General features: G+C 37.5%; 1 protein-coding gene across 3 annotated transcripts in view; it reads left to right on the top strand.

Annotated features, from left to right (window-relative positions):
• Positions 1–15,464, top strand: part of PAK3 (p21 (RAC1) activated kinase 3) — a 320,142-nt gene that overhangs the window by 150,279 nt on the left and 154,399 nt on the right. The window lies entirely within an intron of this gene.

Here is a 15,464-nt window from a genome sequence, read left to right on the forward strand (position 1 = left end):
CTTTCCCTATTTATATGACATTTATTCTATCCTCTTTTTTTCTGATTGCATTGGCTAGGACTTCTAGTACTATATTGAAAAGGTGTAGAGAAAGTGGGCAGCCTGTCTTTTTCCAGATTTTAGTGAGAAAGCTTTCAGCTTTTCTTTATCCAGTATGATGTTAGCTATGAGTTTTTCATATATGACTTTTGTGTTCTGTGCCAATTTTGCTGAAAGTCTTTATCATGAAGGAACGTTTTATTTTTCAGATGCTTTTTTCAGAATCAATTGATATGGTCATATGGTCTTTATCTATCCTTCTGTTAATATGGATTACATTTATTTTTTTTTGCATATGTTGAATCACACTGTATAACTGGTCATGGTGTATAAAATGTTTAATGGGTCATGGTATATGATTTACTAGTATCTTGTTGAAAATTTTTGCATTTGTATTCATCAAGGATATTGGTCTGTAGTTTTCTTTTTTTAATGTGATGTCCTCTGTTTTTGGAATGAGGGTGATGTAAGCTTCATGTAAGGAATATGGGAGAATTTCTTCATTTTGGATCTTTAGAAATAGTTTCAATACAATGGGGGTTAGCTCTTCTTTACAAATTTTGTAGAATTTAGAAGTGAAAGTATAAGAACCAGGGCTTTTCTTTGTTCAGAGACTATTTATTATTGATTCAATCTCATCGCTTCTTATTGGTCTATTCAGGCTTTCTATGTCTTCCTGATTGAATCTTGGTAGATTATATGTGTCTAGAAATTTGTCCATCTCATCCAGGTTTTCTTGTTTGTTGACATGGTCACTTATAATATTCTCTCATGATCTTTTGTATTTCTGGTATGTCTGCTGCAATATTGCCTGTTTCATTGCTGATTTGATTTATCTGGTTCCTTTCTTAGTTCTTCTTAATTAGTCTAGGTAACACTGTATCAATTTTGTTTATTTTCTCAAAGAACCAGATTTTTGTTTCATTTGTTTTCTTCTGTATAGTTCATTTATTCTCTATTGTATTTCTTTTTTTTTTTTTTTTGGAGAGGTTTTTGCTACAGGGCTGGTGTGCTTGCCAGACAGAGAGAGACAGAAGAAAGAAAGAGAGAAGTCACTCCCTGGGGGGATGGCCATGCCGCAATCCCTTCTCCTCCATTCTCCTCTTGGGAACCTGGGCACGCACGCACACACGCCCGGCGTGAGTTTTAAGCCGCCAGGTCCAGAACTAGAACCGTGATCGACTACATGGGAGTCCAGCAACATAGCCATTACGCTAACTGCTGGTCCCACGTTTATTCTCTATTGTATTTCTAATCTTTATTATTTCTTTCCTCCTGGTATTTTTTTGTTTGTTTGTTATTTTTCCAGTTATAACATAATAATAATTATACTTTGTTTGTTTGTTTGTTTTCTGTTTTTGTTTGTTTGTTTTTGAGAGACTTTTGCTATAGGGCACATGGCCTGACTGAAGAGATAGAGACAAACAGAATGTAAGAAATCACCCCCTGAGTGGATGACCATCCCCAGTCCCTTCTCCTCCACTCTCTTCTCAGGATTTTGGGCATACATGCATATATGTCTAGTGAGAGTTTCAAGTCTCTGGACCTGGGATTCAAACTATACTCAGCCACGTCAGAACTCAGTGCTTTAACCGCTACTCCACCCTATCATTATTATTTTTTAATTTGACCAGAGAGAAACAGAGGGAGAGGGAGTAAGGAAAAGTGAGAAAGCAAGTCGCCAGGTTGAAGACTTGAATCACAGTCCTCCATGTGGGAGTTCATTGTCTTAAATCACCATGCCACCTGCCAGCCCCTGGATATACTTTTTATATTTTTGAATTTGTAAAGGCTTGTTTTTTGCCCACTCATGTGGTCAGTCTTCGAAAATGTTCCATGCAGGAGTGAATAAAAAATGTCTATTTTGTGGTCGTTGGGTGGAAAGTTCAATAGATGTCTCTGTCAAGTCCATTTGATTTATGGTATCATTTAGATCCTGTATCTCTTTGCTTATTTTTTGTCTAGATGATCTACCCAAAGGAGACTGTGAGTTGTTGAGATCCCTAATGAAAAGTGTGTTGCGATCTATCTTTCCCTTTAGACCTAGCAGTCTCTTTCATGTATTTGGGTTCTCCCAAGTTGGGTGCTTAGATATATATAAGTGTTATATCTTCTTGGTGAATTAGTCCTTTTAGTGCTATATAATGTCCTTCTTTGTCTCTTCTTACAGTTTTTGTCTTTCTTTTTTTTTGGGGGGGGTGGGAAGAGGTTTTTGCTTCAGAGCACGTGTGTTTGCCAGAAAGACAGAGAGAGACAGAGAGACAGAAAGCGAGAAATCACCCCCCAGGGGGCATGGCCACGCCGCAATCCCTTCTCCTCCATTCTCCTCTCGGGATCTTGGGCATGCATGCACATGCGCCCTGCATGAGTTTAAGCCACCAGGTCCGGGACTCGAACTGTGTTCGACTACATGGGAGTTCAGCAACATAGCCAATTACGCTAACTGCTGGTTCCCCAGCTTTTGTCTTAAAGTCTGTTTTGTCTGATATTGGTATTGCAACTCTTGTTTTGTTTTTTTATTTGTTTGTTTGTTTTGTTTTTAATTTCTGTTAGCTGAAAAGGCTTTTTCCAGCCCTTCACTTTCAGTATATGTTTGTCTTTACCTATGAGATGTGTTTCTTGTAGGCAGCATATAGAAGGCTCCTCTTTTCTTTCTCTTTTAATCCTTTCAGCCAATTTTTATCTTCTAATTGGAAAATTTAATCTATTAACATTCCGTGCTATTATCAATACTTGCAGTCTTATCCCTGCCATTTTGTTAGCCATTTTCTTGGGTGTTTTGGGCCTTTTATTTCTGTTTGTCTCTCTCATTTTCCTGATATGGGACTCACTTTAGTACTTTTTGAAGAATTGGTTTAGTGTTGGTGAATTCTCAGTTTTTGCTTATCTGAGAATGATTTTATTTGTTCTTCCCAGATGAAGGAAAGTCTAGCCAGATGTAGTACTCTTGCTTGAATTCTTTTTCTTGTTTTTATTTTAGCATTTTGATATATATTTATTTCTTTTCTTGCATGCATTGTTTTAATTGAGGGGTCTGATGTTAGCCTAATGAGATAACCTTTATAAGTAACTTGACATTTCTCTCTTGCCATTTTTAGAATGTGGTGTTTGTCTTTGGTTTTGACTAGTATGGCTATGATGTGCTGGGAAAAGGAAATTCTTAGGTTGATTTTATTTGGACTCCTTTGTATTTCTTGGGTCTAGATGTCTGAATATTTCTCTAGGTTTGGAAATTTTTCTACTAGTATTCATGGAATAGATTTTCTATGCTCTTATTAGATTCTACATCTTCTGGAATACCAATTATTTGGATATTTCTGTGTTTAATGGTATCTACTATTTCCCACATTTATTCTCATTTTGGAGGGGGTTATTATTTCATTCTTTTTGATGGCTTTGTCCAAGTTAGGGGTTTTATCTTCTAGACTAGAGGTTCAATCTTCTGCATGGTCTAATCTGCTGTTAATACTTTCAAGGGATGTTTTTATTTGATTTCCTGCATTATAGTCTTCATCTCTAGAATTCTTTTTTTTTTTTTAAAGATTATTTATTTAATTTTATTTGCTATTATTGTTTATTTATTTATTTTAATTTGACCAGACAATGACAGAGAGAGAAAGCAAGAGTAAAAAAGCAAGCCAAGAGGTCTGGGACTTGAACCACAATCAGCCATGTGGGAGTCCAGCACTCTAACCACCACACCATCTGCTAGTCCCCAACTCTAGAATTCTGTTTGATTCTTTTTTGTGGTGTCTATCTTCTCCTTCAAGTCATGGAAGGACTTCCTCATTTCCTGAAATTCATTGTCTGTTTTCTCTTACATCATGTTTAATCACTATGAATATTCTAAATTCTTTTTCTGACATTTCTGCAAGTGCTGTTGTACTATCTGTGGATGATGTGGAGTTATGCTCCCGTGAAGGAGAAGTATTTCCTTTATTTATTTATTTGTTTGTTCCTTTATTTGTTTATTTGTTTGTTGTATATATTTCTTGTACCTCTGTGCTAAAACACTGGCAGAGAATTTCCCAGCCCCTCTCCCTCAGCAGCTTGCTCTCTGGGTCTCTGTTGCACCAGTGGATGGAACTTTCCCCCTCTCTTTCTCACACTCATGTGCACGTGCATGCAGTGTGATCATGGCATCTGAGAAGTCCTGCAACAGGCTGTCCGAAAGCTAGAGATTCTGAGATACTGGTAGTTGGATCAGTTCAAATCCAAAAGCCTCAGAGGCAAAGAAGCTGATGATGTAAGTCACAGACTGAAGCTTGAAATTCCAAGAAAATGGGGGGTGGGATGGGCATTGGTGTAAATCCTGAAATCTGAAAGCAGACAATTCTTGAGTTCTGATGTCTAAGGCAACAGAAGATGTCTATCTTGCTCTGTCTCAAAAGAGACCCAACCAGTGTATTTTAATGCAGGATATCCCAGGGCTTGGCTAAAGTATCTGTGAGATTGTCCCCCAATCCTACTGTCACCCCTAGCCTTCAAAATAGGAAAGCTTAAAAACTCATAGTAGCAAAGAAAGGTACTTTGAGGCAGGACTGACCTCTACTCCTCAAATGGTCAGATTGTAATTAACTAGAAATTGAGGATCATCAGGTCAGTGAGGCATTTTACGTTTCTGTTTAATCAAAAGTACTATTTGTTTTAAGCTTCCTGAAGTGAATGAAAAGTTTTACATATCCATTTGAATGCAGAAATCAATCCACCTTTCAAAACATATCCTGTTTGACCAAGAACTTGCATTGGCGTGGGTATCAAGACCAACCTTCTGTGTAGGGATAGTTCTTTAGCAATGTGTTTTGAAAATTTTCTCCATCAAAAATTATTCCTCTTGATGACTCTCTTTAAGTGCTTACAGTGACATGTACATTTTCATTACTTCATTTCATTTTTTTGATTCAAGCATTGTTGTTCACTCCAGAAGGGTCCTTTTAAAATACAAAAATACTCAAAAGAAGCAATAAATTGAATTGATGACAGTATAGCAAAGAAGTCAATCAGATTGCTTCTTTCCCAAACCCAGGAAGGAAAGGGGTAGAACTTCAGCTCCTTAGGTCTTTGGGAAATTGGAAGAAGTCTCAGGAAGGAACCATGGAACCCAGGAAGGAAAAGGACATATTAAGACTGGATTCATGATTTTTTTTTTGTAAGAAAAAGTCTGTTGTGTCCTGGGATCATTATTATGAACTGTAATGTCAGTTTGTGTGTATGTGTGGCAAAGGTGCTGGGAAGATGTGGGTGGAGAGAAGCTTTTTAGAAAGTGTAATATGGTAAAAATTATATATATTTTTGGAGTTTGTTATTCATGGGTTTCTGGATAAGATTTTACTAAAAATTTAAAGGCATTCTGGATAAGATTTTACTAAAAATTTAAAGAAAAAAGTAAATAATTTAAAGGCTATGTGATGTAAGTAGAAGGGAATACTTCTACCATCAGCCCCCTTTAGCAGTCATATCCAAACAGAGCCTGGGTGGGGTGGGGTGGTGGTGGTGATAAATCCTCAGCCCCTCATCCCCAATCTAGTTCTGATAAATGTCTGGTCATTTCAACTGGAGTGTCTGGAGAATGGTGCTCCTTCTCTCTCTACTTCATTCTTAAGAACAGAATTAGGGGTGTTTGCTATAAATTGCAAATAGCTAGGTTAACAGTTCTTTCTGGCCTTACATGGGTGGTGAAAATTATAAAGGGTCAAATAAGAGTGAAAAAGTACAGCCTTCCTACCCCTTGTCATCTACCAATGCCATTTACAAAAATGCCCCAGTCATTCAAAAGAGAACCTGCAAATTACCATGGAAATCTGCCCCAGTAGGCTGTGCTCAAGTAGGAGTCAGAGTCTTTGTTAGCAGGGGTATGTGAGGATCAGTACCACGGCGAACACAATTAAGCCTCACTAATTCCCTGAATGGTGAAAAGGCCAATCTTGATTTGTAAAATACTTGAATTTGAAAATATGTTTAAGAAACTCCATGTTATTATTGCTAAAAATGTGCAGTCAAACTTCTGGCTGGGGTATGTGCTCTGAACTGCTGAGACTCTTAAGGCCTCTAACAAACAGATAAGAACTGTAATTAGCATATTGGTCATTTGAATGCAAAGTGCACTTAGAGTGGTGCTTAAAAACCATGTGTTAGCATACTTCCCTAGCAGGCTGTCACTTTTCTATGTTTATAGTATTAATTTGCCTAGCAACCTGCCCCCTTTCCTTTCTGGCAGTAAACTTTTGCCCAGCATGTCAGAATTCGTTAAATATTCCATATCTTCAGCCAGAATGAATAAGTGTTGGAGGGGGTTGTGGAGAAGGGATTGAGGGAGCAAACCACTTTTAAAAATTATCATGAACATGTTTAAAACTTATGTTTAACTGACCTTTAAAGTTCATCAGTTAATTCCTATTTATTCTTTACTGAGTAGGGAATGTATTTTCTTAAACGATTGAAAGGGGGTGGGGAGGGGCAAACTGTTTCAAAATGTCTCTCCCCCACAAGTGACCTTATCAAATGAACACCAGAGAACATTGGCTGTAACGAGTTTCTTGCATTATAGCAAAATAAGGATTGATTATGAGACACAATAGGTGCTTAATTATATGGAACAGTACACTGAGGTCTGCATCTATTAAACATGTCTTTGATGGTCAGTCAATACTGCATGCACATATGAACTTTATTTTTAAATTCCCACTTGAGACCACTTAATTTGGAGTGTTACTGAATTATGCTTGGGAGGAGGGGAAAAGGAGAGAGAGATACTTACAGTTCCGATTTTGCCCAAATGTTCAAGTCTTCATCATTTTTCTAGGGACATGAAAAAAGGGGGCTTTGTTCATTTCCAAGGAGAACAGACCATCCAGTAGACAGGGTACGGATTGCAGGAAAAAAACTAGGTGACAGAAAATGTAAATGTCTGCCCCTTGAGAAAATCCTACTTCTTGTACCTGTGAAATTCAGACACTCTGCGAGATCAGGAAAAATTGCCCAGAAACCTATAGAAGAAAGATAGCCCTTGAGTAATGAAATACCTAGTATAATCTTTCCCAAACTTTGCAGGACACTAGAATCAGAAAAGGCTAGAATGTGAAAAGATGTTTAAAACAACCCTGATACCCAGATTCATGCCATATGATTAAATCATAATATCTGAGGGTATGGGCCAGGCACCAGCATTTTATAAAGATGACCAGGTGATGGTGATTTCTATGTACATCAAAGTTGGGAAACACTACTCCAAGGCTTTTCTGCTTTACTTGCATTTAATTTAGTTTTAATCTTCCCAATTACTCTACAAAGGAGATGATAATAGACCCGTAATTCACAGATGAAGAAACTGAGGTTCAGAATCTACCTAAGGTTTCAAAACTATAAAATAATTAATCTAATATTTGAATGCTAGCACTTTAATTACAGAGTTTGAATCCCGAACTTATATTCAAGAATGTCCATATAGGCTTTTGTCCCTGTATCCAGGACCATGCCAACAAATTTGATGTAAGGACAGCCCACATCAATCAATTAATTAGATACCTGCTATGTAAATCACACAGTTTTATTCACACCATGTGACTCTAGGTAGATGCAAGGAAATATAACTAACCTCTGATAACCAAAGGGGTCTTCTACATAACCCCAGCTTGCTTATCTTGCCATTTGTTATTTTAAAAGCTTAATTAGCCAAAGAATACCAGAGATGAGACTATAGTCAGACAAAATCAAATTTATTGGATGGCTTAGCAATTGGGCATCTTCAGTAATAAATGAAAATAGCAAAGTAGGTCTGGGACATCACAGTAAGAAAGCAGTAGTCAAAGGATGAGGTCATTATGGCATTTTATAACTGCTGTGTGACCTTGAAAGAAATAATAGTGTTTTCTGTTAACTGCAGCTGGCTTTATCTATCTGTCCTCCCAGCCCGATTGATGGCAGGGCTCCTCATTCTCAGTCCATACTGATTTTCATCTTTGAGCTGAGTAAGTTTTGACTCTTTTAGGGTTTGGCTCTCTTCACAGGGGATAATAAGCCTGAGGGGGGAAAAATGATATTCAGATTAACTTAATAGTTTTGCTACTTTGCAGCCAAGTTGATAAAATAGCTCATAGAAGACTGTATGTTAAAAACTGGCAAAATCTGGGACCAGCAGTTGGTGTAATGGCTATGTTGCTGGACTCCCATGTAGTCAACCACGGTTTGAGTCCCCGATCCAGTGGCTAAAACTCACGCCGGATGCATGTGTGTGTGTGTGTGTGTGTGCCTAAGATCCTGAGAGGAGAATGGAGGAGAAGGGATTGTGACGTGGCCATCCCTTCTGGGGGTGATTTCTCACTTTCCAACTCTCTGTCTCTCTCTGTCTTTCTGGCTAGCACACGCGCCCTATAGCAAAAACCTCCCCTCCAAAAACATCTGAATAAAGTCTGTGTTAGAGTTAGTGGAAGTATACCAATGTCAATTTCCAGAGTTTCAACAATACACTGTAGCTGTGTAAAATAAAATTGCTATATCAAAATAGTGAGGAAAACTCAGGGAAGTACAGATGAGAACTCTGTACTAATTTTTCTACTGCTTGTGAGCCTTAAGCTCCTTCAAAGAAATTTTATAAGGCTATAAAACATATTCAATAGGAGGACGGGTTAGTGTTGACTAAGAGTTTTCAAAAGCTGTTTGACTTTAACCTATGCTTTTCTGAAAATAATCCAAAATTGGTTGTATGTACTAGTGTTTTCTTATATGTCCCTTTATGGTGACAGTAGATTACTCAACATCTATGTCTACCAGCTATAGATCCCTATGGACCATACATATCGGACCAGCTTATTCATCAACAAAATACCATTTGAATACAGTCTGGAAATACGTATTATATATCACCAGTTAGGGAAAGGAGGGAGAAAATTATGGTACGCATAGGGATAAGAGCTGGAGAAAAGGCACAGAGGTATGTAAGTCACAGTGATAGAGGGAGATAGAGAATAGTCAAGGTGATGCTTACAGGTCAAAAGTGGGAGAGAAGATCTTTAAAAGATGGGCTGGATCTGGAATGTGACAGTTTAGATGTGATTCTCCTCTCTCTGAAATTAAGAACTTTGGATTTCCTTTTTAGCACTTACTACATCTGACTTGTATTGCAGTTGCCTGGCTATGTATCTTCTCTCCCCAGTTCGATTCAAAAGTTCTTTGAGGCAATAGTTCAAGTTTGGTTTATCTTTGGTCTATCTTTGGTTTATCTTTAGCCTTTGTTGCACCTAGCTGTGTGTCTTACATTTAATAGGTGCTCAGTAAAATTAAAATTTTCCTGGGAATGACTAATACATCACAAAGATGTAGCTGACAGTCCCACTCAAGAACCTCGAGAGCCCCAAGATAATGGAAAGCGAGGTGTTTACCCCCAGGAAAATGAAGGTAGCAGGATAGAAAGAATACAGCCCATTACCCTCAAGCTTTCTTTGTGTCTGGCCTTGGTCACTGGGTTTGGCCATGCCCTACTGTCTTTGATACATTTCTCCCCATTGTCTCTGGATCATGCCCATGATGCTGCCCCTTTGGAGAGAGGTCAGGTGCCTTGTCCTAATCAATTTAACATTCCACTCACACCTCCCTCTGTTTAGCTTTACTGGAGGATTGCAGAGATGCTGCATCCCTTCACCACTTGTTTCTTAGATCTCTGAATTATAATAAATACATGGGCTAAAGAGTGATCTGCAGGTGTTAGGTAAAGGATTCCTCAAAAAAGGAGATTGTCTCCAGTATTAGTGAAATGTAATACTTACATTATCCGAGGGGGTCTCCACCATTTGCCTGTTGGTAATTTCTCCCCCTTGCCTCCCAAGAGAAATATTCCATTGCTTACCAATTCAGATGGTTGGATGTGGGGATGGGGACATTTTCAGGAGCAGACACTACCCAGGTTGTCACGACAACCAGCAATGATTCAAAGCTTCCCTGAAAGGTCTGTATCTTCGGCAAATAATCAGCCTTTAGCTCTCAGCAGATGCTGTACTGAGCAGCCAATCACAGGTGAGCTAGGAAAACATGACATCATAGTCCAGCTAGTCTAAAAAATAATAAAATTGATCTTTTTTTTTTTTTTAATTTCCCTCCTTGGTTCTTTAACCCCTAGATTATGTCCTCCACTTTCTCCTTCTCTTTTTTTCTCCCCAGCCCCACTACTTTTCCTTTAATAAAATGAGGAGAGCAATGAAACCAACTTTCCAAATTCCTTTCACTTTGCAATTTGACTTAGGTCCTGGCAGATTCAGAGAGTGTGGGGAAGAAATGATTAATGTGGAACACTTGAGGGAAAAAACCATACAGAACCTCAGCTCAAATAATGTGGTTTGATGTGTAGGACCAGGGTGGAAGCAGGGCTAATTAAAACCAAGTCCAAGGAAAAGAACTTCCTAATTCTCATATTAATTCACCCAGAGCCATTTGGACTTAATTGTCTTCTACTTTTCTTTGCTAACTCTCTGGTGGAAGCAAGAAGGGCAGAAGCCGTGGGCTTCAGAACACTCATAGGTTCTGTAGAGCAGGTCTCTGACGGGAGCTAATTATAGTGAAGGAAGGTCAAGGGAGACCCTCCATTCCCAAATTCCTACATTTTGGGGATTATTTGTGAATGGAGACTCATCAAGTCTACTAAGGATGTGTATAGCTCTGAAATCTGCTAAATCCACTTTGTCCCATTAGCCATTTGTATCCACACAAATCCAGGGACATAGGCAAGGCAAGTTTGACAGAAGAAACTAACACCCAGGGGAATCTGACTCATGCTCAAGGCTTTCTCTACAGAGGATAAACGGGAATTTGAGTCTCCTAATTTCCTGGACATAATTCGGAGGATCCAAGATTATGGTGATTTCCTAGTCATCGGTTTCCCTCTTTCCCCAGCCCATGGTTTTCAGGGACCCAGGATAAGACTCCTTGGCATACCTGCAGCTGCTTGCTCATTGCCCAGCCAGCAACCCACACTGCTGCCTGCTACAGGGCAGCTGGAGCCCCTAGTGATGGAAGTGGGGACATAAGATAGACACACATAGCTCCAGAGTCCACCATTGGGAGCAGTTTCTGACTGTGGGACTTGAGGCGGGGATGGGAAGGGGGCCAAAAAATATACGTTCCTTTGGCCCAGTAGGTTGTACATGACTGCCCTGAATCCAGTGCCTGCCCAGGTATGGCTCAGTTCAGGCTGGCACTCCATAGTCTTGGTTGCTACACTTAAACTATTGACGAGACATTCAGACCTCTTTCAGATAGCAGGAGTGATTTGTTTTGTCTTAACCCAAAGAACACGGTATTTTCTCTTTTTAATGCTCTTGCTTACAAGTAAAATAGTTTATGCTTATTTTAAAATGTACAAAGAGTACAGAGTAGATAAAAAATTAATTTTCTGACCACACTCACATACCTACATGTTTTCCTTATCCCCCTTTCTCAGAATTTCCCTATTAACAGTTTGGCATGTATAATTCCAGCTTAAACACACACATACACATGGTTTTTTAAACAAAACTCTAAATAGAGTTCACATGATATTCTGCAATGTATTCACTCCAGAGTATGTCAAGGTGTGTTTCAATTTCTGTATATAGGGATCTATTTGGTTCTTTTAAGCTAGCGTATGATATTCCACAACATGTATATAGAGGACTTTAAATATTTGTGCAAAAATGGAATCAAAGCACAAGTTTATTTTAGTACGGAACATTTTGAAATCCATGCATAGATTTTTTTTCATAATATGAATTTTCCTTGAATTTTTCTGAAGATTCCTCTTATACCATAATTTTGATAATTCCCTTATTAGAACAAAAGGAAAATTTGGAAGGTGATGGATAGCTTTGTTAGGTAGATAATGATTATGAAATTCTTAGAGTTGTATTTATTAATTATGTACAACATTTTGCATGGCAGTTTTACCTCAACAAAGTGGTTTTAGAAAACCAGTAACAATTCCCTTCTTGGACATTTAGGTTATCTTTTATGTAAGATTTTTTCATTCTTACATAAGATTCAGCCATGAATATACTTGAACATATCTTGACATGTTTTTATCTGTAAGTGCAATCTTCAAAAAGTTCATGGAAATGATTATTATAAAAAAAATCTATTCACGGACTTCACAAATTTTTGCACCAGAAGGATCTTGTACTTCTGTTCCATCTTCTACAAATTTTGTGAAGTCCCCTCCAATATTCATAGGCCAATTCCTTGAGTAGAATTGCTGTGTAAAATGATATGTGCATTGTAAAATTTTGTATTATTCTCTACCCTCCAAAAAGGTTGTGCCACTTTACAATCCCATTAATGACACATGAGAGTTAACAATGTTCCCTTTATCCAGAATTGGACTAGAACTGTTTGAAGATACTCATGTCAGTTTACTTCTGTTGCTACAAGTCCCATTCCAGAGCCTCTCACTTCTTAAGTGGCTGGGTAGGGGGATGGTACCCAAAGAAGACATATAACTCAAGTTGCCATACAAGCTAGTAGACAGAACACATAGGGTAGGGAAACTGGTTTCTATGACTGTCTCCGTGAGGCACTGGACAGGCGACTTCAAACCTCTAGGCCTTCATGCTGTTATCTGCGAAATGCAGATCCTAATAACTGGCACTGTAAACTGTGGTGGTGGTTGCCAGAATCAAACAAGGGGATACAAAAGTAGTTTTTAACCTGAGACGTAGGACACACATTCCAAGTGGTTATTATGATAGTGTCATTATATCCTTGAATCAAGGAACTCCCAAGTAAGGAAGCAGGAGATGGTGGGAATTGAGTGGGAAAATTACACAGATGAAATCTTTTAAGATATTTCAGCTTAGAATCCTTTCCTTTCAAAGTCCCAGGTAGTTGCCCTATATTCTTGGAGGAAAAAATCAGACTGGCAGTAAAGACTACATTCTGGTATCAAGAATAATATAAGTTATCACCCTTTCATAGAAGACTCAATCAAGTCTTTTGTGTTGTACTTAGGTCCTAAGTCCAGTCCTCTTTCTGTGTTATTACTATGCTTTAATTTGTCAAGCACCTAATAAGATTTTGGCACCATGCTAGCTTCTATGATTACCAAGGAAAAAAGAAAAACACACATTTAAATAATCATATGCAGTGACTGCATAAATAGCTGTAAGTTATAGTTGAGGTATATAGGAGAATTAGAGTGAAATCAAATACTTTTTAATTACAATTTAAATCAATAGCCTAGAAGACTCAGGTTAAATCATTGGCCAGGAAAATTCAGTTATTTCTTTCTCAAAAAAAGTGTTCTTGTTTAGGGCTGGCAGGTGGTGTGGTGGTTAAGAGTACTGGGCTCCCACATGGTTAACTGTGGTTCAAGTCCTGGACCTGCTGGCTTGCTTTCTCACTTTCCCTTTCTCTCTCTCTCTGTCTCTCTCTCTCACTCTGTCCCTCTCTGCTCAAATTAAAATAAATAAACAAATAAATAAAGCTAAATAAAAAATAATTTTTAAAAAGTGTTCTTGTTTAAAATAAATAAGTGTATTGTAGAAACCAGAGATATTAATAATAAGTAAATTTAGATCGGTGATTTTTTTTAGGTTACTTTCACAATGATGTTAAAAAAAAAATCAATGTGATGTGATTACTTTTTTTAACCCCAAAGTTAATTAAAAAGATATCTGTAAAATCACTGGAAGCAGAACTCTCCTCATTTCAACCCATTAATCAAGGATTCAAAAGAGAGAGGGAGGGTGTTTGATATTTTTGCATTAGAGGACAAGCAGTGTACCAAAAAGAAGCTCGTTAAGAATGCATGGTTTTTCAACGCACACACCAATCTTGTGTATTATTATTATTTTTTAAGTAAGTATGTATTTAGCAAGACCAGTAATATCATATTTAATTCTGAGCAGTACACAGCATCATATTTAAAAAAAGCATGGACTTTGGACTCAGATTTAGATGCAAATTTCTACTCTCACTGTCTATAATGCTCCTATAATGTTCATGTAATAGTTAGGTATGCACAAATATATTTTAATTAAGGAAAATATAATGCAAAGTAAATATTAAAAATAGTCTGGATTATGTAGGTTACTTAGTTTTTGTTTCTCTCTTTCCTGTTCTGTTATAGATAGATCATGTTCATTTTTTCATTTCCCTATAGCATCACAATTTAAAATGAATTAGTACAAAAGAGGCATTTCATTCTCCAACTGCCTGAGAAGTTATATTTGACAAATCTTGAGATCTGTTGTATAACTCTTTCTAAAAAGACCTGGGCAGATATGTAAGGTGGTATTCAAAAAGTTCATTTAAATCGTATATTATGAACAAACTATGCACAGACTTTAAAACTTTTCACACCAAAATAAACTCGTGCTCTAATTCCATTTTTTCTATGAACTTTTTGAAGTCTCTTTGTATTAATTCACTATTGGTCTTGAAATTTATTTTGTTGACATTGTGTAAAAATGATTGCTGGATATTATGCACTGTTGAGAAAATTGAATAAAAACTGGGAATGGTCATAACTAATTTTGACTATTCAAGTATGTAAGGACAAATTTATCTTTATAGAAATAAGTTTAAAAATAGAGAAAATCATCTATAATACCACTACTTTTATCTACCTATTTATATTTTCTTCTGATCATTTTTCAAAGTCATATTTTACATCATTATAATTACAATACAATTTTGTGATATCTATTTTTTTTTAATAGCAGCATAATGTAGCAGCATACTGTTGCCTTGCTGGGATTTACCATAATTTACATAACCTAGTCAAATCCTGGGAAATAAGGATTTTGTAATAACAAGAGATGATATTTGGAGTTAGATTTTAGAAGGCTTGGAACACCTGCAAAAATCTGAACCATACCCTACAGAGAAACCATTGAAGATTTTAGGGAAAGGATGGACAAGGAGAACCGCATTTTAATGAAATGATACATTTGTACACACACACATATACACACACATATTCAATTTAAAGTAGAATAATTCATTTTTGTATAATGCTCTGTGTTTTGAGCTGCATTTCATGTTCAAAAAATGAGTTTCTGTACTTACAAAAAAGGAGTTTCTGTACTAATTTATACTTCTTTAAATCCCACTTCCGTAGCTGCCTCTGAGTTTTCTGTGTATTCTAGAGACTCCATCAGTGAAAGCTGCTAGCCTGACAGGTGATGTCCCAAATCCAAACCATTTTCTCCCTAATAAAGCGTGTCCTTGTAACCAGGTGGATTTCCTCTCTTTGAAAAGTCACCTGGAATCCTATTCTTCCTGAGGGGACAGTTAAGGAAGATACATGAACCCCCCTTCCCTCCTGTTTCCTGCCAGGTGTCCTTTTTTTTGGATGGTCCTACCTCTATCTAGACAACCCTGACAGTGTACAAGTTTCCATCTCCTTTCCCTTTACCTCTCCCTGTTCCCACCCCTTCAACGCCCCCCCCCCGCAACGTCTCTTT

This window comes from Tupaia chinensis, unplaced genomic scaffold, assembly GCF_000334495.1.
Source record: "Tupaia chinensis unplaced genomic scaffold, TupChi_1.0 Scaffold144991_2, whole genome shotgun sequence".
Lineage (NCBI taxonomy): Eukaryota > Metazoa > Chordata > Mammalia > Scandentia > Tupaiidae > Tupaia > Tupaia belangeri.